The sequence below is a fragment of the Acinonyx jubatus genome, chromosome C2 (assembly GCF_027475565.1).
Source record: "Acinonyx jubatus isolate Ajub_Pintada_27869175 chromosome C2, VMU_Ajub_asm_v1.0, whole genome shotgun sequence".
NCBI classification, from domain to species: domain Eukaryota; kingdom Metazoa; phylum Chordata; class Mammalia; order Carnivora; family Felidae; genus Acinonyx; species Acinonyx jubatus.
The window spans coordinates 17,675,190-17,697,442 of NC_069384.1; positions in this window are offsets into that span (position 1 = coordinate 17,675,190).

Below are 22,253 nucleotides of genomic sequence, written 5' to 3' on the forward strand. Positions count from 1 at the left end.
AGAAGTATCATGTGCCCCTCTCTTCTTTCATGTAAATTTTAGAATCAGTTTGTCAAATCCACTAATAAACTTTTGAGGTTTTTTGGTTTTTGTAATGTTTATTTATTTTGACACAGAGAGGATGCACACAAGTGGGGGAGGGGCAGAGAGAGAGAGAGAGAGAGAGAGAATCCCATGTTGTCAGCACAGAGCCTGCCTAATGCAAGCCTCCGTCTTGTGAATGGTGAGACTGTGACCTGAGCAGAAATCAAGAGTCAGATACTTAACCGACTAAGTCACTCAGGTGCCCCTTGAGGTTTTTATTTTAATTGCATTTCATTTATCAATGAATTCAAGTACTAATTGCTTTCTTTAGATGTGTTTTTTTTAAATCCATGATTAGATCTCTCCATTCATTTATGTCTTCATTTTTAATTTTTTTTTATTTTCCCCTTCAAATTGTTAGTACAGTAAATTTCATTCATTGGTTTTCTAATATTAAACTTCTATGGCATTTGGCCACCTGGCCAAGCAGTATTCACCTAATTTTTACATGGTGCTCCGTTAGTTTCTCTAATATTTGGCTAAACGCTTTTGCATCAATGTCACAAAACAGATGACTTGAAATCTTCCTCATTCACTCTTTTTGGATGCTTTTGTATAGAGCATATGCTTTCTTTTTAAAAAATTTTTTTTCAACGTTTTTTATTTATTTTTGGGACAGAGAGAGACAGAGCATGAACGGGGGAGGGGCAGAGAGAGAGAGGGAGACACAGAATCGGAAACAGGCTCCAGGCTCTGAGCCATCAGCCCAGAGCCCGACTCGGGGCTCGAACCCACGGACTGCGAGATCGTGACCTGGCCGAAGTCGGACGCTTAACCGACTGCGCCACCCAGGCGCCCCGAGCTTATGCTTTCTTATATAATGAGCTGGAATGTTCTCTCTTGGTATATATTTGGAATCATCAATGTTAACATTTAAGTTGTTGATTGACCCCTGGCAAAAATCTTCCATCCGACACGATGTGCCTTTTTTCTAAAGTACAGGCATTCTTGGGGTGCCTGGGTGGCTCAGTTGGTTGAGCATCCGACTTTGGCTCAGGTCATGATCTCGTGGTTCGTAGGTTCGAGCCTCGCGTCGGGCTCTGTGTTACCAGCTCGGAGCCTGGAGCCTACTTCAGATTCTGTGTCTCCCTCCCTCTCTCTCTGCCCCTCCCCTGCTCATACTCTCTCCCTCTCTCTGTCTCAAAAATAAATAATAAAGATTAAAAAAAAATTTAAAGTACAAGTATTCTTTTTTTTTCCTTAGTGAGAGTTTATTGCAGGTAAATTCTTTTAGGTTTTCTTTATCTTAAAATTGCACTATCTTGCTCTCATTCTGGTCATTTTTCTAGTGCACTGACGGTTATTTTTTTCTCGGTATATTAAATACATAATTACACTTCAAGCTGTTTCTGTTGCTGTTAATAAATCATCTCAGAATAATTGTCATTACTCTAAATGTTACTGTCTATACTGCTAGCTGGGGTTTAAAAACTAGTAGGTTTAGGTATAATTTTTTTGTTTTAAACCTTACTGTCTCTTCTATTTTTTTAAGCTGTATTCTTCTGTTTTCCGTCCTATGGACTCTCTTACATTTATAGAAATTTCTCCACTATTTCTCTCCAGCTCACAAATTTGCCCTTCGCCTTTGTCTAATACACTAATCAACCCATTTTATTCAAATTTTATGTTCAGTCATCTTTATGGACCCTTACTTTTGGAACTTATTTTCAACCATTCTTTTATGTTTTGTATCTGATAATGCCAGTGTCTAATGTTTTGCAGGTTTCATTCTGTGATTTGTTTTTTTGTTTTTTGTTTTTCCTGCCGGTTTGCATTCAACATGGCTGGCTTAGCTTGTTTTATTTTGTTTTGCTTTGCTTTATTTCTGCTTTTACTGTCAGCTCATATTATTGTTGATATTATTTGAGCCCTGAGTTGCAGCGTTTTTTTTATGAGAGAGAGCTTTTGTTTGCTCCTGCCAGGTCCCAAGGGCACCACTAACCAGGGACCACTTGACATTGAATGCTTGTATGTCGAGTATTGAGACCACCCAGGAAGTATGAATTCAGGCAGTAAAACTAAAGTCATTGGGCTGTGGTTACTAAGTATAAAAGAAAGCTTTTTATTCCCCTCCATACTGTATCAAAGTTCAAGACAGATTAATTTTCTTGTACTCTTTTCACACGTAAATGTATGGTATATGGGGAGGCAATTCCCTGTGACATCCCCACCATATATATATATATATATATATATATATATATATATATATATGGTTTATCTATGTTCCCCACTTCCAATCAGTCCCTGAAGACAAACTATCCATACAGAAAATTCCTTGAAGGGAAAGTGAATTGAGAGGGTTTTTTTTCCTCTGTTGATTCCTTGGCTTCTAAAAATTCTTTACTTTCTTAACTATTCACAGACGCATTCAGAAAGATTTTATTTTTAATATTTTCTCCCTCGGGGCACCTGGGTGGCTCAGGCAGTTGAGCGTCTGACTTCAGCTCAGGTCATGATCTCACGGTTTGTGAGTTCGGGCCCCGCCTCGGGCTCTGTGCTGACAGCTCAGAGCCTGGAGCCTGCTTTGGACTCTGTGTCTCCCTCTCTGTCTGCTCCCCCTCCCCAACGCTCACGCTCTGTCTCTCACTGTCTCAAAAATATATAAACTTAAAAAAAAAACTTAAATATGCTCTTCTTTGAATCCTATCATGGGCAAGCATCATTTTTATACTAGTCTTAATACTTTTCAGGTCAGTCAATCTGAAATAAACATTTGTTGGCTGAGTGTCTATAGTTTAAAGAAAAAAAAAATGAAAAGTTGCAGGTGGAGATAAAACCATCCCTGTCCTAGAGGACCTTACCCTCCAGTAGCTGAATTATAGAAGTAACCAAATAATTACCAAAATTTGATAGATACAAAGAGTAATAATACAGGGGTGCCTGGGTGGCTCAGTCAGTTAAGCATTCGACTCTTGATTTTGGCTCAGGTCATGATCTCTCAGATTGTGAGTTGGAGCCCCACACCAGGCTCTGTGCTGACAGTGTGGAGCCTGCTTGGGATTTTCTATCTCCGGCTCTCTCTGCCCTGAGCTCTCTCTCTCTCTCTCAAAAATAAATAAACCCACTTCAAAAAAAAAAGTAATAAAAGAACTATGCATATAGCAATAAAAACAGAAGAAAGGTGTTTCCTATTACCTCAGCCTGTCTCCTTGTATGTGGGGGAAGAACTGGTATCATCTGGCATTTTCTCACCATGGAGTCGTCATAGGAGCACACAGAGAGTAAACAAAACTGCTCAGGCCCAGAAGACGCCAAAGCATGTTCTGGTATCAGGGAGGGAAAATAAAATAGAGAAAGGTACCGAGATAGAAAGCAGCATTGTGCGTGCAGGAAACAACAAACAGTGTTCACCCTGAGGATTTTAGATGGCAAGAAGGTCTGTGACAGGTGAGATTGTACTCGTTGCCATGGGCCATGGGAAGGAATGCGAATTGTATCTGCCAGATGAGTAGGACGTATTGTTTTAAGCGGCCAAGGGGCAAAACAAATTTGTAAAGCACATATGTTATTTATGAAATTTGCAGAGGATAGAAGATGTGGAATATGCAGGCGTATTTTTTCTTCATTCTGTCTTGTATTTCTTTATTTTTGCTTTAGCATTTTCTGTGTATTTCTGTAACTTTTACTTATCATTAACATGGAAGTATATCATTTTATCACCAAGAAAATCAATTTGATGCACACATATATCCCATCAGAAGTTACATATATCCTATCTACCTGTACATATCTATAGATAGAGAGGTAGGTAGATAGATAGATAGATACAGGTATATATCTTTCTGCATGTTTACATCGTTTGTAAAGCATACAATATGTAATATACACAATATACAATATTTTATAACTTTTTATTATCTTTAAAAAAATAATCATAAAGATTTACCATGCCTTTAAGGTTTAAGGTATTTTTAGACTACATAGCACTAAATCTTATACCACTATTCCAATTTATTTAAAATTGATTACGGGGCGCCTGGGTGGCGCAGTCGGTTAAGCGTCCGACTTCAGCCAGGTCACGATCTCGTGGTCCGTGAGTTCGAGCCCCGCGTCGGGCTCTGGGCTGATGGCTCAGAGCCTGGAGCCTGTTTCCGATTCTGTGTCTCCCTCTCTCTCTGCCACTCCCCCGTTCATGCTCTGTCTCTCTCTGTCCCAAAAAAAAATAAATAAACGTTGAAAAAAAAAATTTAAAATTGATTATATTGGGGGCACCTGGCTGTCTCAGTGAAGCCTGTGACTCTTGATCTCAGATTTCGAGCCCCAGGTTGGGTGTACAAATTACTTAAAAATAACAAAAAAAAACTTTATAAAATTAAAAAAATATATATATATATAATTGTTTACATTGGACTATGTTTTTGTTTTTCACTATCATTAAAAAAAATCCACACAGGGAGACACCATTGTACATACATGCATAAGCACACCTTTAAATGTCTCTTTAAATTATATTACTAAAAATGGAGTCTGTCCCAGGGAAAGGTTAAAAACATACAGGAAACATTTGTGGCACGTTTCCAATTTGGCCGCCAATATGCGGTGCTCATTTTCGTTACTTCAAAGAGTGCAAAAGAGTGCCAATTTCTTCACACTCTTCAACATGGGAATGTAACTTGAGAATTAATTTCAACTTACTTGGATATTAATAAAGGGTTTTTTTTTGATATTTGGTTTGAGACCAATTATGTTTCTTCCTTGGTGAACTGTGTATACTATTGTAATTTTTTTTATTTCAATGCCCAAATTTCAATAGTTGTTCATAAGTGAGCGTTGCGTTCTAAACGCATGAATACTTTGTCATGCATGCAATAAGGAAACAATATTATTCAAAGTAACAAAGAGTAGTATGGCAGACTTTATTCAGGGGGACCATAACGATTGGTGTAGGGACCACTGCAACTGGGTTTTGCACTGGGGACAGAGATGAGGCTGTCCTCCAAATATAGCGAGGCAAGGTAGGAATTCTAGCCAAGGAGCACTGTAGGGGTCAGTGGATGGAAAACTGCCAAGAGGAAACATCAAGGCCAAGAGGGGATTTGGCTTAAGTGCCCTAACAGGATTCTTTGGGGAAGACTGGCCAGGGTGATCAGACATCACCTGGGGGGTGGTGAGGAATAAGGCATCTGATCAGATATGGAGGGTGATCAGGTATGGAAGATAGGGGACTCCAGCTAACCTGACTTAGGAGGACTCTTGCTGACATTGGACTTTGCAGAGACAAACCTGGAAGCCCCAAAGTCAGGATTCCTAAGAGAATTCAGAGGAACTTGCATAGAGTTGGTCAAAGAGAGTATCTTTGTCACATGTTTTATATATTATCTCAATTATGATCAATTTAATTTTTTTATGTTTTTTGACACTTGACTTTTTTTAATTTAATTTAATTTTTTTACATTTATTTATTTTTGAAAGAGTGAGACAGAGCACGAGCGGAGGAGGGGCAGAGAGAGAGGGAGACATGGAATCTGAAGCAGGTTCCAGGCACTGAGCTGTCAGCACAGAGCCCCATGCGGGGCTGGAACCCACGAACTGTGAGATCATGACCCGAGCCAAAGTAGGACACTTAATCGACTGAGCCACTCAGGCGCCCCCCGACACATGACAATTTTTAAGTTAAATCTATCAGTGATTTCTTTTTAATACTTTATGTGCTGTTATGCTTTAAAACACTTTCCTTGCGGCATCTGGGTGGCTCAGTCGGTTAAACGTCTTTGACTCAGGTCATGATCTCACAGTTCATGAGTTCAAGCCCCACATCAGGCTCTCTGCTGTCATGCAGAGTCTGCTTCACATCCTCTGTCTCTCTCTCTGCCCCTCCCCCACTTATGCACGTGCACACGCATGCACCCTCTCTCTCTCGCTCAAAAATAAAATAAACATTTAAAAAAATTATAAAAATAAAGCACTTTCCTTTCCCAACGATAAAGCAGATATATACTTACTTCTATGTTCTTCTTATTCCTTAATTATTTCCAGTTTTAACTTTAGTTGTTAACTAGGATTCATTTGGTATGCACTATTAGAAAATCAATTTACTGGGGCGCCTGAGTGGCTTCGTCGGTTAAGCGACCAACTTCAGCTTAAGTCATGATCTCACCTTTTGTGAGTTCGAGCCTGAGGTCAGGCTCTGTGTTGACAGCATGGAGCCTGGAGCCTGCTTCAGATTCTGTGTCTCTCCCTCTCTCTGCCCCTCCCCTGCTCATGCTGTCTCTGTGTCTCAAAAATAAATAAGTGTTAAAAAAACGAAAAAGAAAACCAACGTATTTCTTGAGAATGTAGGCAAATTTAGTGAAGTGCAATAGTCATATATTCTCTGCTGGATCAAAACATCACTTTTGTCATAAACTGATTTCACAAATAATCATAAATTGTTCATAGGCTTATATTTTGTGGCATATCCATTCATAAACCAGTTGTCTGAACAAGAATAGCTTTATGACGTTGAATGTCTATACTTTCTCCTTCATTGCTGTTTGTCAAAGATCACTTGCCTCTTCTTATCTGTTAATTCTTATATAAGAAATTCACAATGATTTTGTAATATTACAAAAAAAATCATTTAACCTCTTTCAAGTGTCAAAATTTTATTACTTTTTTTGCTCACATAGCTAAAAAATAAAAAGGAAAAAAAAAGGCTATGGAGTGAAAAATGTGTTTCTCATACACTCCCAAATACTTTATTCTTCTAGGCAGGGGCAATCAGTAGTAATTACTGGGTATCCTTAAGATATATTTCATGCACATACATGAAAATTCTAATCTATTTACCTTTCTGGTATCTAGGGTTTTTTTTCCCCTCTTTCTTAAAAAAAAAAAAAAAGGTTTTCTGGGTTGGAAGATTTATTTTCTTTTCAGTGCAGTAAAGATGTTACTCTATTGTCTCCTGGGTTGCCTAGTTGCTGATAAAAATTCTGCTGTAATTTTTATATTCATACTTAATGTATGCACGAATATGTACGTATTGTTTGTTTGTTTGTACGTGTACGTTTGTATTGTACATATTGTAATGTTTGTTTTTCACTGGGTGCCTGCAAGATTTTCTATTTTTTGGCAGTGTATGATGCATCTGGGAATTTATTCTTTTTCTTATTATTTATCACTCTTGGGGTCTTCTGTGTTTCTTACATCCATGATTTGTTGTCTTTCATTAATCTTGGGAAATTCTTGTCTATTATTTCTTCAAATATGTCTTCTGCTTTATTCTCACTCTTTTCTCTAATTGCAATTCCAGTTACACATATGTAAACAAATTGCATATTGTCTCATAAATCTTGGATGCTCTATTTCTTTATTATTTTAAAGTATTTTTCTCATATTCAAGTTTGAATAATTCTCTTGACTTCTTTTCAATTATATGGACACTTTCCTCAGCTAGGTCCAATTTATTGATAAGTCCATCAAAGGGATCCTTGATATCTAATAGCGTGTTTTTGTTTCTGGCATTTTTATTTTACTTATTTAAAAAGTTTCCAGCTCTCTTTTGATATGACACTTCTTTCATGCATGCTGCCTACATTTATTCATAGTTTGGTTTTTTTTTTTTTAAGTTCTAGATAGTTTAAATAGTTGTGTCATTTCTGGGTCTGCTTCTGTTGACTACTTTACCTCTTCATGATGTTTTTCCCCCAGCTTTATTGGGGTGCATCTTAATTTTTTGTTGGACGATGGTCATTGTGTATAGAAGAGTAGAAACCAAGGTAATTAGAATTTATTCTCAGAAATGGTTACACATCTTCTTTGGTTCAGTACATTATATGGGAGTGGGGGAGAGTCAAGCTACTTAGTAGTCAAACTGGATTAGCTTCTGTTACCTTCAGGGTTCCATAGACAGCTACCTTGTTCTCAGGGTGTTGAGTATGGTACTAAAGGGTTATTGTGATGCTGTGTCTTCCATGGACATGGATAGGATATCATTTGATCAAATCATTTTGTATCCTTCAAAGGTTGTTTTAAATTTGTTATGTTGCTGTTAATGTTTTTTGTCGTGTTCCTGTCCAGGATTTTAATGATTTTTTTATGGTTGTAAAAGAGGATTTTCTTACATTATATCTTTAAACTACTTCTTTTCTATATGTCTGAATATTATGACCATGCTAATTTACCTTATGTTGTATAATAGTTTTTACCTGATTTTCTTAGTTTTAAGTAAAATATCAAATTATTGAATGTGAAACATGTTACTTTATATTCCCAATTTTCCTTGTGATTTATTGGTTCTGCCTCATATCACTGGTTAGTTCTTCCAGAAAAATGTTAGATAATATTGGTGACAGTGGAATTCTTACATTGTTACTTCAACGGTTTTCTCATTTAGGGATATCTGGGTGGCTCAGTTGGTGATTAAGCATCTGACTTTGGCTCAGGTAATGATCTCACAGCTCGTGAGATCGAGCCCTGCATCTGGCTCTTTGCTGACAGCTCAGAGCCTGGAGCCTGCTTCAGATTCCATGTCTCCCTCTCTCTCTGCCCCTCCTCCACCCATGCTCTGTCTCTCTCTCTCTCAAAAATAAATAAACATTCAAAAAATCTAAAAAGATGTTAACATTTGGGTAGGAATGCCAGAGAATATTTTTAAAGTCTCCAACTGTGGGTTCGGCTTTTGGTTTCGTCCAGCAAAGCCGAGGATGACTGAAAGGATTACTCAAGACTCCACACAAGTCAAGAGAGGTGAAAGGGAGGCTAAGAGTGGTCTCCCGACGCTGCTTTCAAGCTCCTGTATTTATTGAGCATACATTTAGGATAACATTGCACAATACCCAGTGGGCTACATGCTATTAAGAATGTATAGAAAACGTGCAGAAAAACAGGTTAAGACAGGGTAAAATATTCCATGCGATAACATGGTCTAAGGAATGTATGAGCATAGGTAGGACCTAACCCCTAGATATACATTAACTAAATAAGCGAAGTGTGGCTGCTCTTCTCAGCAAGGCCAGAAAGCAGTGTTCTGCTTTGCAATGTGTTTCCTATAATCTCCTAACCCAGGACAGAGCTATTTGATTTCCCACGTATCCCCCTTTTTTTTATGAAGAATTCTCTTGTTCATGGGAGCTGAGGAAGGCAATCAGTCGTTGTTCATGAAATCTTGAGGAGGCCACTATGGTGTAGATCATTCGGAGGGCAATGAGAAATACAAAAATGATTAACAAGCAGAGAGTTCCAATAATCCAAATACGTAGATTGAGGCCATGGAACCAGTTGGTTGGGTTCAACCACGTCATATTGTCAAGTAAGTCCTGTTCAACTTGTAACTGTGTTTCCTGTTGAATGTCTCACAGCTGTTGATGCAGCTGGGAAGACAGAGCATTAATCTCAGATTGTAAACTGGTGGAAAAAGCTCCTTGTAGGTGTCTTTTAACTAAATCCTGGGAGTGTTGAGACATATTGTAAGGAAGTGACACAAAGTCCGCCATGTTGTCAGTCACATTGTATATTTTGAAGATCGACAAGTACCTGTTAGCAGTCCCCCATCCATTCTAGTGCTGCTTCTGCAGCTTGTAGTCTCTACACGATACCGTCATCAACCTGCGTTTGAGTAATTATTGCCTCGGTGACATTAATCATTACGTGATTGACTACTTTAGCAGTATGGATAGACTGTGTCAGGGAGACCATTGCGACAGAGGCTGTGACTCGGATGACAACTGCTGAGATAAGGAAGGCAGGAAGCCATCCAACAAATCTTGTAGGACTCCACTTAGACATGGCGTGGCCTAATTCAGCAAGACCATTGGACCCTTCCCAGGGGGAAGGCAGCCAAATTTGAGGCTACATTTACTGGCAGCCAAATTTGATGCTGTCTTTTTAAGATAAACATAGGTGAGATAGAAAGTTTGGTAACATTATAATGGCTGACACAGGCTGTGTACCAAGCCGGAGGAGGTACTTCAAGAACATCATATGGGGTGTCAAATGTTTTATTAACCGGCTTAGTGGAAATGATGAAAACGTAGGGATGAGGCATACAGATCATGATGCTGTCTGAGACACTCTGTGTGAGGCTCACATAAAAGTTATCACTATTAGCGTTCTAGCCATGAGAGATACTGCATAACAAAAGCAGAAGGCTAAGATGCCATAAGTTGTAATGCCATGGGCTGCACGAATCGTTGTTCTCAATTCTTATTATGGCTCCTGGAAGCCGGCCATCGTTCCAAAGGATGGAGGAGTTGCTAGGTTCTGAAAACCCAATAGGTTTGCCTGCTGAGGTTAAGCGTCCTTTAGGACCCCCGTTAATGAGAGTAAGGTTTTGAAAAATTTCCTCTTTATGGCCAAGAGAGGTCCGGGAGGGCTGCCAGATGACCAAAGAGCTACTAGGAGACCATGTCTTCTCCATTTGGCAACGATCAATGCGGAATGGAGAAGAATCATTGGTGGGGGAGGATGTAGCGAAGGTGGCTACTGAAATGAATGTCAGATTTGCTCTACGGTCCTTTGTTTTAGGCAGGTAGTGAAGACATGTCTGTGCTGTGATTTTTAAACATCCAGAAGCGTTCACGGTGGTTACACAAATGGGAGGGAAAGGTGGCATAAAAGGACCAGGAGTATTCACCTTCAACCAATTTCTCCGTTCAGCAAGAAAGCCTTTTGGCCGAAGCCAGCTGCCTCCAGCCCAAAGAGAATCAGTACCGGTTAGGGGAGGGTCTGCATCCCACCATGTAACCAGCTTAAAGATAAGGGGGGGTCTATGACATGAGCCCAATATAGTGATGAAAAAGCCGTAGCAGTCTGGATAAAGAAAGATTAAGCAAATCATTATCTTAGCTGAGTTTTGAGAAACTACAGCTCAATATGCTAAAAACCTGTTTTCTGGGGTTGGTGGTGCTCCCCGAGTGGCTCATGACCTTCAGAGGCATGTTGATCGAGCTTCTTAAGTTGTCCCCAAGTGGCATCATTTGCCTTGGTTGTTCATGGGCAAGGTGTCCCCTGCTGTCCTTGCAAGGACAAAATGGTCATCTGAGGAAGGGGGTTGAAGGGCTGATCCTTCCAACTCATGGTGTGGTTTAATCAGATGGGCAGGTGCCCAGTGTGGTCCTGATGGGACAAGATCACATGCACATCCCCTTCCCCATGTTATTAATTCATAAGGCCCTTTCCATGAATTATCACCTTGCATGTCTTTAAGTAGCATGTTGGCTCTGACATTTGAGCCAGGAGCTGGTGCAAAATGCTGATCCCATGAGGCCATGGGAATCACAATTTTAAAAATTTAAACTGTATAAGGCTTTATATAGTGAATTCCAAGGGGAGGCATTATATAGGTTCTTCCCTTTTTGTTTGTGAAGCATTTGTTTTAAAGTGGCACGGGTACATCCTATACTAGCTTGTCTGGTAGGATTCTACGCTATGCCCAGGATGTGTTGTATACTCCAATTTTGGAAGAATTCCTTTACCACGGAGGAAAGGTATCCAGGCCCATTGTCAGTTTTAATTTGCGGAGGCTTACCGGCTTGTGAAAATGCATGTAAAAAATGACAAATGATACGTTTTTTCATTTTCTCCAGTGTGAATAAAGGCCATTATACATCCTGAAAAGGTGTCCACAGACACATGGATGTATTTGTGACGACCGAATGGGGCATAGCATGTAATACATGTTTGCCAAAGCTGATTTGCAGTTAGACCTCTCGGGTCAGTTCCCATTTTTTTCTGTTCTCTTGATTGCTTTTGACAATCAGGGCAGGCAGGAACAGCTTGTTTAGGTTGAATAACTGTAAGATGGAATTGTTTAATAAGGGACTTACAATTTTGATGAAAAAAGGTCGTGAGACAATGGAACAGTATTAAAAGCCATGTTATAGCCAACAAATTGATATGCAACCTTGCTTCCTTCTGTTAAATGTCCAGGTAAGCCTGAATGCGATCTTACGAGAGCAATAAAAAGAGGGGGTGTTCGTTTACCTAGTAAGGTTTGTAAGGTTAAAAATATAGAGGGTAAGGAGGAATCCTTTAATTCCCTAATAGAGAGGCCTGTTCTATACTCTGTGTTACATAAACTCCATACGGAGAATCTGCTACAATGTTAATAGGTTGGTTAGGAACTTATTGTAAAGCCACAAAAGCTGCCTTTAATTCTGCTCTTTAAGTAGATGTTTGTCCTTTTGAGACTACTTTATGCCGTCACTGGTCAAACCAAGCAACAGCAGATTTAGTAGTGTTTCCAGAGCCATCTATAAAAACAGTGATTGCTTGTGAAATTGGCTGTGGGGAAACTTTTTTCAGGTAAAGTCATGTTCAAAAGAGGGAATTGTTCTGAAGTCGTTATTCCACTATATGCTAACTAATTTGCATGTAAATTTCAAAAGAGAAAAAATAAAATGACAAAAGCCAAAAGTAATAAAATAGAATGATACAGAAAGTTCAAATTAAAAAAAAAAAAAGAGGTAATTGTTGTAACAGTTTGTCTGACGGCAGACCGTAAACAAACTTGGTGGACAGAGTTGGCCACAGCACTTTGGAGTTCTACAGATTAAGAATCCATTGAAAGCATTTATAAGACACCCCAGGGTGTATGAAATCAGGATATCTTATTAGGTGTGGGCAACAATATCTGCCCTTAAATAGTAACTCTATAATTTCTTGCATATATAGGCAGTGAGGGTTTTCTTATTATTTTTTTAACATATAGTTTTAGGCCTTTATTGATACTTCCCTCTTTTTTAATAATTTTTTAATGTTTATTTTTGAGAGAGAGACAGAGACAGAGAGACAGAGTGTGAACAGGGAGGAGCAGAGAGATAAGGAGACAGAGTCCGAAGCAGGCTCCAGGCTCTGAACTGTCAGCACCAAGCCCGACGCAAGGCTCAAACTCACAAACTGCGAGATCATGACCTGAGCCGAAGTTGGACACTTAACTGGCTGAGCCATCCAGGAGCCCCTTGATAACTTCCCTCTTGCTGATGGTTTTTTTTTAAATATAATTTATTGTCAAATTGGCTTGCATACAACACCCAGTGCTCATCCCAACAGGTGCCTTCCTCAATGGCCATCGCCCATTTTCCCCTCTCCCCCTCCCACCCCCCATCAACCCTCAGTTTGTTGTCTGTATTAAAGAGTCTCTTATAGTTTGCCTCCCTCCCTGTCTGTAACGTTTTCTCCCCATTCCCTCCCCCATGGTCTTCTGTTAAGTTTCTCAAGATGCACATGAGTGAAAACATATGGTATCTGTCTTTCTTTGACTTATTTCACTTAGCATACCTTTCAGTTCCATCCACATTGCTGCAAATGGCATGATTTCATTCTTTCTCATTGCTGAGTAGTATCCCATCGTATATACAAACCACATCTTCTTTATCCATTTGTCAGTTGATGGACATTTAGGCTCTTTCCATAATTTGGCTACTGTTGAAAGTCCTGCTATAAACACTGGGGTACATGTGCCCCTGTGAATCAGCACTCTTGTATCCCTTGGGTAAATTCCTAGCAGTGCTATTGCTGAGCTGTAGGGTAAGTTCTATTTTTAATTTTTTGAGGAACCTCCACACTGTTTTCCAGAATGGCTGCACCAGTTTGCATTCCCACCTACAGTGCAAGAGGGTTCCCATTTCTCCATATCTTCACCTACATCTGTTGTTTCCTGAGGTGTTAATTTTAGCCACTCTGACTGGTGTGAGATGATATCTCAGTGTGGCTTTCATTTTTATTTCCCTGATGATGACTGACATTGAGCATCTTTTCATGTGTCTGTTGGCCATCTAGATGTCTTCTTTAGAAGTGTCTGTTCGTGTCTTCTGCCCACTTCTTCACTGGATTATTTGTTTTTCGGATACTGAGATTGGTAAATTCTTTATAGATTTTTGGACACTAACCCTTTATCCAATATGTCATTTGCAAATATCTTTTCCCAATCCGTCAGCTGCCTTTTAGTTTTGTTGATTGTTTCCTTTGTAGTGCAGAAGCTTTTTATCTTGATGAGGTCCCCATAGTTCATTTTTGCTTTTAATTTCCTTGCCTTTGGAGATGTGTCGAGTAAGAAATTGCTGTGGCTGAGGTCAAAGAGGTTGTTGCCTGTTTTCTTCTCTAGGGTTTTGATGGTTTCCTGTCTCACATTTAAGCCTTTCATCCATTTTGAGTTTATATTTGTGTATGGTGTAAGAAAGTGGGCCAGGTTCATTCTTCTGCATGTTGCTGTCCAGCTCTCCTAGCATCATTTGCTAAAGAGACTGTTTTTTTCCCATTGGATACTCTTTCTTGCTGTGTCAAAGATTAGTTGGCCATACATTTGTGGGTCCAATTCTGGAGTCTCTATTCTATTCCATTGGTCTATGTGTCTGTTTTGGTGCCAGTACCATACTGTCTTGATGATTACAGCTTTGTAGTAGAGAATAACGTCCGGGATTGTGATGCCTCCCGCTTTGGTTTTCTTCTTCAATATTACTTTGGCTATTTGGGGTCTTTTGTGGCTCCATACAAATTTTAGGATTGTTTGTTCTAGCTTTGAGAAGAATGCCCCGTGCCATTTTGACTGGGATTGCACTGAATGTGTATATTGCATTGGGTAGTATTGACATGTTAACAATCTTTGTTCTTCCAACCCATGAGCATGGATGTTTTTCCATTACTTTGTGTCTTCTTCAATTGCCTTCATATATTTTCTATAGTTTTAAGCATACAGATATTTTACATCTTTGGTTAGGTTTATTCCTAGGTATTTCGTGGTTCTTGGTGCAATTGTAAATGGATCAATTTCTTGATATCTCTTTCTGTTGCTTCATTATTGGTTTATAGAAATGCAACCAATTTCTGTACATTGATTTTGTATCCTGCGACTTTGCTGAATTCATGTATCAATTCTAGCAGCTTTTTGGTGGAGTCTTTGGGTTTCCCATGTAGAGTATCATGTCATCTGTGAAAAGTGAAAGTTTGACTTCTTCTTTGCCAATTTTGATGCCTTTTATTTCATTTTGTTGTCTGATTGCTGATGCTAGGACTTCCAACACTATGTTAGGCAACAGTGGTGAAAGTGGACATCCCTGTCATGTTCCTGATCTCAGGGGGAAAGCTCTCAGTTTTTCCCCAGTGAGGTGATATTAGCTGTGGGCTTTTCATATATGGCTTTTATGATGTTAAGGTATGTTCCTTCTATCCCAACTTTCTTGAGGATTTTTTAAAGAAAGGATGCTGTATTTTGTTAAATGTTTTTTTTTTCTGCATCTATTGACAGGATCCCATGGTTCTTATCCTTTCTTTTATTAATGTGATGTATCACATTGATTGATTTCAAATATCGAACCATCCCTGAAGCCCAGGAATGAATCCCACTTGATCATGGGGAATAATTCTTTTTATAAGCTGTTGAATTCGATTTGCTAGTATCTTGTTGAGAATTTTTGCATCCATGTTCATCAGGGATATTGGCCTGTTATTCCCCTTTTTTTGTGGGGTCTCTGTATGGTTTGGGAATCAAGGTAATGCTGGCTTCACAGAATGAGTTTGGAAGCTTTCCTTCCATTTCTATTTTTTTGGAACAGTTTGAGAAGGCTAGGTATTAACTCTGCTTTAAATGTCTGGTAGAATTCCCATGGGAAACCATCTGCCCCGGACTTTTATTTGTGGGAGATTTTTGATAACTGATTCAATTTCTTTGCTAGATATGGGTCTGTTCAAATTTTCTATTTCTTCCCATTAGAGTTGGGTAGTGTGTGGGTGTCTAGGAATTTGTCCATTTCTTCCAGGTTATCCAGTTTGTTGGCATATAATGTTTCATAGTGTTCTCTGATAATTGTTTGCATTTCTGAGGGGTTGGTTGTGATATGTCTAATTTCATTTGTGATTTTATGTATTTGGGTCCTCTCTCTCTCTCTCTCTCTCTTTTTTGGGGGGGGGAAGTCTGGCTAGGGGGTTATCAATTTTGTTTATTTAAAAAAATAGTTCTTAGTTTCATTGATCTGTTCTACTGTTTTTGTTTTTGATTCTCTATTGTTTATTTCTGCTCTAATCTTTATTATTTCTCTTCTGCTGGCCTTAGGGTTTCTTTGCTGTTCTGCTTGTAGTTCCTTTAGGTGTGGGCTGTTAGATTTTGTATTTGGGATTTTTTTTCTTTCTTGAGATAGGCCTGGATTACAATGTATTTTCCTCTTAGGACTGCCTTTGCTGCAACCCAAAGGGTTTGGACTGTCCTGTTTTCATTTTCATTTGCTTCCACATATTTTTTTAATTTCCCCTTTAATTGCCTGGTTGACCCATTCATTCTTTAGTAGGATGTTCTTTAACCTCCATGCATTTGGAGGTTTTCCAAATTTTTCCTGTGGTTGATTTCAAGTTTTATAGTATTGTGATCTGGAAATGTGCATGGTATGATCTCAATTCTTTTATATTTGTTGAGGGCTGTTTAATGACCCAGTATGCGATCTATCTTGAAGAATGTTCCATGTGCATTTGAGAACAATGTATATTTTGCTGATTTTGGATGACAGTTCTGAATATATCTGGTCCAGTATATCTTTCAGTATATCATTCAGTATATCATCCAGTACATCATTCAGGGCCATTATTTCTTTATTGATTTTCTGTCTAGATGATCTGTCCATTTCTGTAAGTGAAGTATTAATGTCACCTGAAATTACTATATTCTTATCAGTAAGATTGCTTATGTTTGTGATTGATTGTTTTATATATTTGGGTGCTATCAAATTCAGTGCATGAACACTTATAATTGTTAGTTCTTGATTGATAGACCCCATAATTATGACATAATTCCCTTCTTCATCTCTTGTTACAGACCTTAGTTTAAAATCTAATTTTTCTGGTATAAGTATGGCTACTCCAGCTTTCTTTTGACTTCCAGTAGCATGATAGATGGTTCTCCATCCCATCACTTTCAATCTGACGATATCCTCAAGTCTAAAATGGGTCTCTTGTAGACAGTATATAGATGGATCTTGTTTTTTTTTTTATCCATTCTGATACCTTATGTCTTTTGATTGGAGCACTTAGTTCATTTACATTCAGCGTTATTATTGAAAGATATTGACTTAGTGTCATTGTGTTATCCATAGGTTTCCTGCTTGTGGTGTCCTTTGTAGTCTTTGCAACATTCCATTCACAGAGTCCCTCTTAAGATCTCCTGAAGTGTTGTTTCTGTGGCCATTAACTCCTTCAGTGTTTGTTTTTTTCTGGGAAAAGCTTTATCTCTCCTTCTATTCTGAATGACACACTTGTTGGATAAAGGATTTGGGGCTGCATATTTTTCCAACTCAGTACATTGAATATTTCCTGCACTCCCTTTTGGCCTGCCAAGTTTCAGTGGACAGGTCTGCTCTCACTCTTATGTGTCTACGCTCCTAGTTTAAGGCCTGTTCGTCCCTAGATGCTTTCAGAATGCTCTCTTTATCTTTGTATTTTCCCAGTTTCACTATGATATGTCTGGAGAAGATCTGTTCTTATTAAATCTGAAGTGAGTTCTCTGTGCCTCCTGGATTTGGATGTCTGTTTCCTTCCCCAGATTGGGGAAGTTCTCAGCTATAATTGTTCAAGTAAACCTTCTGCCCCTTTCTCTCTCTCTACTTCTTCTGGAACTCCTATTATGTGGATACTATTACATTTCTATGGATCACTTATTTCTCTAATTCTCACCACGTGGTCTAGCATTTTTTTATCTCTCTTTTTCTCAGTTTCATCTTTTTCCATAATTTTGTCTTCTATTTCACTTATTCTCTCCTCTGCCTCTTCAATCCTTGCTGTTTATTTTGCACCTCATTTACAGTATTTCTTAATTCATCATGACTATTTTTTAGTTCCTTCATCTCTGCAGCAATAGAGCTTCTGCTGTCTTCTCTGCTTTTTTCAAGCCAACAATTAATCTTATGACTATTATTCTAAACTCTAAATCAGATACATCGTTTATATCTGTTTTGAACAATTCTTTAGCTGTCATTTCTTCCTGGAATGTCTTTTGAGGAGAATTCTTCCATTTTGTCATTTTGGCTAGTTTTTGCTCCCTTGTGTGTTTTAAAAGCTTGTTATGTGTTCTGTACCTGTGAGCACTACTATATTAAAGAGGAATCATACGCTGTCCTGGGCCTGGCCCTTCAGGAGGTGTTTTGATGGAGTGTGTTACCTGCTCTCTGTTGTTATGACTCTGGCTGTTTTAATCTCTCTACTTGCAGTGGCGGTTTGGACCTTCCACTTGGTATGCTTTGATTTGTTCATTGAAGTCACCCTGGGGGAAAAAAATGTTCTTAAAAAGGAGGGGAGGGCAGTGGTGGTGGAAAGAGAAAAATGACAGGGACGGGGAAAAAAGAAAAGAAAATTGACCAGGCAGAGAAACCATGCACCTTCATCCGGAGAGAGAGAGAGAGAGAGAGAGCGAGGAAAATAAAGCAAAAGGTACAGAACATGTGCGAAAAGAATAGATTAAATATGTCTGCTTAAACAAACCAACAACCAGAATAACTAGATTAGGGAAGGGAAGAAAAACGAAGAAGAAAAGGAAGAAAAAAAATGCATCTATAAGAAGAATTGTCCAAGAAGTAAATCAGAAAGTGCAAAACCACTGGGTGCCTTGGAACCGGTGGCTGGGCTGGTTGGGAGGAGGGGCTGTCCAGTTGGTCAGCGTCAACCTTACTCTGGCAGGTACACAGTAAGCAGGCGCAGAGGGGCCTGGTTTGGTGCAGGCGGGTCCCGCCTCCCCCGTGGGTCCCGCCTCCCCCGTGGGTCCTGCTGGCGGTTCCCTGGAGCCCCACCTTGTTGGTGATGGGGAGAAAGATGGCAACACCCTTGTCTCTCCTCCCCTACGGGGTGTCCTAAACCACACCATCCTCACAGTGCTGTGCGGTGTGAGCAGGTGCTTTTGTTTTGTTTTTTTTTTTCCACTCCACAGTCTGCTGTGCCTCCCTGGCGCTCCTCTGGGATCCAAACCTCGATGTCTTAAAGGATCCCGCCCCACACTCCTGGTACCGGGGAAGTTCGGCTCCACCCAGCGGTTAAAGGGCATCTGGCTGGCGGGTGCAGGAAGGGATCTTTGTCTTTGGAAAAGCTATATATCTTCTCACAGCACTCAAGGGAGGGGATTGCTTTCTCCCCCGGCAGACTGAGCCTCTGGGCTAGCTACCGAGGCCGGGGGGGGGGGGGGGGGCAGCTCCCCTCCTCCCCAGGTCAGCCGGCCCCAGTTCGGAGAAAGCCCCACGGTTAGTGATTTCAATCCTTCTCTGTTTCTTTTTCTGATTCCCCCCCCCCACCCGTGGTTTTTCTCTTGTGCAGATATAATCCTATACTTCCCCAGCCTCTCTTTCTCTTCCTCTTGTCTCTCCCCAGAAGGGGATCCCTCCCCTCCGTTCCTCCACTGCCCATTTTATTTTCCCCAGTTTGCAATCACGCACCTATGGCCTTCTAGGTTGTCCCTGTGGGCCCCTGGTCGCTTAGCCGCCCAGAATCTTGGAGTTCAAAGTCCTCTGGCCTCAACACTGCTGTGTTTGAGGGAGGAAGGAACTTTGGGTCCCCCTACTTCTCTGCCACCGTGAATTCCCCCCTTGTGGATCCTCTTTAATCACAATCTTTCATTTCTTTGGTAGTAACCAGCATTAAATTTTTCTATTTCCTCTCTAGTCACTTTTTGGTAAATTTTCAATGATGTCAGATTTTCAAATATTTTGGGATAAATTTTAGAAAACTTAATTCGCTTTTACCTGCAGTTATTTCCACCCCTGTTATTTTATGTGTATTTCTTTCTCCTTAGGTTAGTTGATGGTACATCTTTATCATTTTTTTTTCAGTGAGTCAGCTTTTATGTTTGTTTATTTTTTTTATCTAAATTTCATTTACCTCAATTGTTTATTTATCTAAATGTTTATGTTATTTGTTTATTTATCTAAATGTTTTCGGTTTTTTCCCATTAATCTCTGCTAAAATGCATTCTTCTTTCTGCTGTATTTTGGGTTATTTTCTTCTTTTATAAAAAAAATTTAAATAGAGGCTTACTCATAGGTTTTCAATCATTCATACATAGGTTTTGCTAACATGGTCTTTCACCATCAATATATCCTAGATATCCTATAATTTCACTTTGTGTATCCTTTCTGACCCCAAAACTGTTTGTATTTCCTTCCATTTTAATATCTGTATGTTTGAGGATTTACATTATGTACTGTAGAAATTTTATTGGAATTATATATATCATGTAAATTAATTTGTAAAGTATCCTTGTGATTACAATATTGAATTGTTCTAGACTACTGCATTTAAGCCTGTTATTAAAGTTTTACTTTACGTCCCTGAATAAAAGATTATAGGTTGTATCTATGTTTTATTTATTTATATATGATTTTACACAGTTCAAGCTGCTTATATTTTTGTTGCTATTGAGACTAAAATTTTTCCATTACATTTTATGTTGGGGGTTATATAAAACTTCTTGATAATTTTGTAATCATTTTGTTACCCTAATCTTTTTCATGAAACTCTCTTGATAATCATGATATTTTCCATTTAGTTCTCTTGGGTTTTCCAAGTAGCATATCATATTGTGACTGTCACAGTGGAACAGGGGTATAACTTACAGAAAATTGTGCACACTCCCAGCATAGGATACAATTTACCACAACATAAGAAAATGTCATGGCTTATTACACATAGACAGGCAAGTTTAACTGGCCTTTCCATTTCTGTGATGTGATCAGCAGCTGACGATACAGCACGGTTTGGTAAGATTAGCCTACCAGTCTTTGAGAAGTTCCTTGGGCTATTCTCATTGACAATCTGTGGGGACTAGGGTGTCAAATGTACCCTTCTGCCTCCTCTCAACTGTTAGAGACTCTGTGTTATGTGTATGCCTGTTTATCAGATGCCACTTCTGTTAAATGCCCCAGGACATTCTTACCAAGAACCTGGAGGAATTTAAGATTAATTTTCCAGAATAAATGATCCAGGCATACTACATATGTGGAAAACCCAGACTGCAGTTTATATGAAGTTTTTTTTCCCTGAACATTTAAATAAAATATGCGTCTTATGGTAGTTCTTTCTTTAATTTTTTCAGGAACCTCCATACTGTTTTCCACAGTGGCTGCCCCAATTTGCATTCCCACCAACAGTGCACAAGTGTTCCTTTTTCTCCACATCCTCATCAACATTTGTTACTTCTTGTCTGTTTTATTTTAGCCATTCTGACAGGTGTAAGGTGATATCTCATTGCAGTTTTGATTGGCATTTCTTGATGATTAATGATGTGGGGCATCTTTGCTTGTGTCTGTTGGCCATCTAGATATCTTCTTTGGAAAAATGTCTATTCGGGTGCTCTGCCCATGTTTTAATAAGACTGTTCGCTTTTTTGGTGTTGACTCTTATGAGTTTTAAAATATATTTTGAAAAAAAACATAAAATCAAATATATTTTGGATATTATTCTCTGATCAGATATGTCATTTGCAAGTATTTTCTCTCATTCAGCACTATGTTGTTCACCTGAAACTAATGTAACATTGTATGTCTGCCATACTCAAACTAAAAAAAATAATAAATAAATAAATAAAACAGATTTTTCTCCTATCTTCTACATTCTTCTTTCTAACATTTTCTTCTTAAGGCATTTACTAACATTTCCACAACAATGTTGAATGATAATGTTAATAATAGGTATCTTTGTCCTTATTTTTATGGGAATAACTCTAGACCTTTTCAAATGAATTTGATACAGACTTTGTTATTCTTCATCTCCTTAAGAGAGTTTTATTTTGTTTCTAGAGGAAAAGAGGATTAAATTGATTGCAATTCAAAAATAGATGCTTAAAATATTTTGAAATTTATTTTTAGCGTCGATAAAAATTCTACGATTTTTATTTTTATTTATTGATATGTTTAGTTGTCTTAATAAATATCTATAGTGAACCACTCAGAATAAAAATAACTCTTATTTTAAGTATTTTTCCCAGCTTTTAAGATACACACTAATGAATCAGCTTGGCCTGGTACCTTATATAGAAAAAGACCATCAAGGACAGAGGGCTAATAATTGTAATATAGCTTCTCAGAGTAATAATTTGACTTGTTATTGTCACCAACTTAAGGTCACCTTAGTTCTACCATTTTATCTGTTCAAATTATTTGGCTGTGTATCTCCAAATCTCAGAGGCTGAAAACCAGAAGTTAACTCTTACTTATACTAGATGTCTGTTATCATTGGCTGCCTCATCATTGTTATCACTTCTCTAGAACCCAAGTTGATGGAGCAGC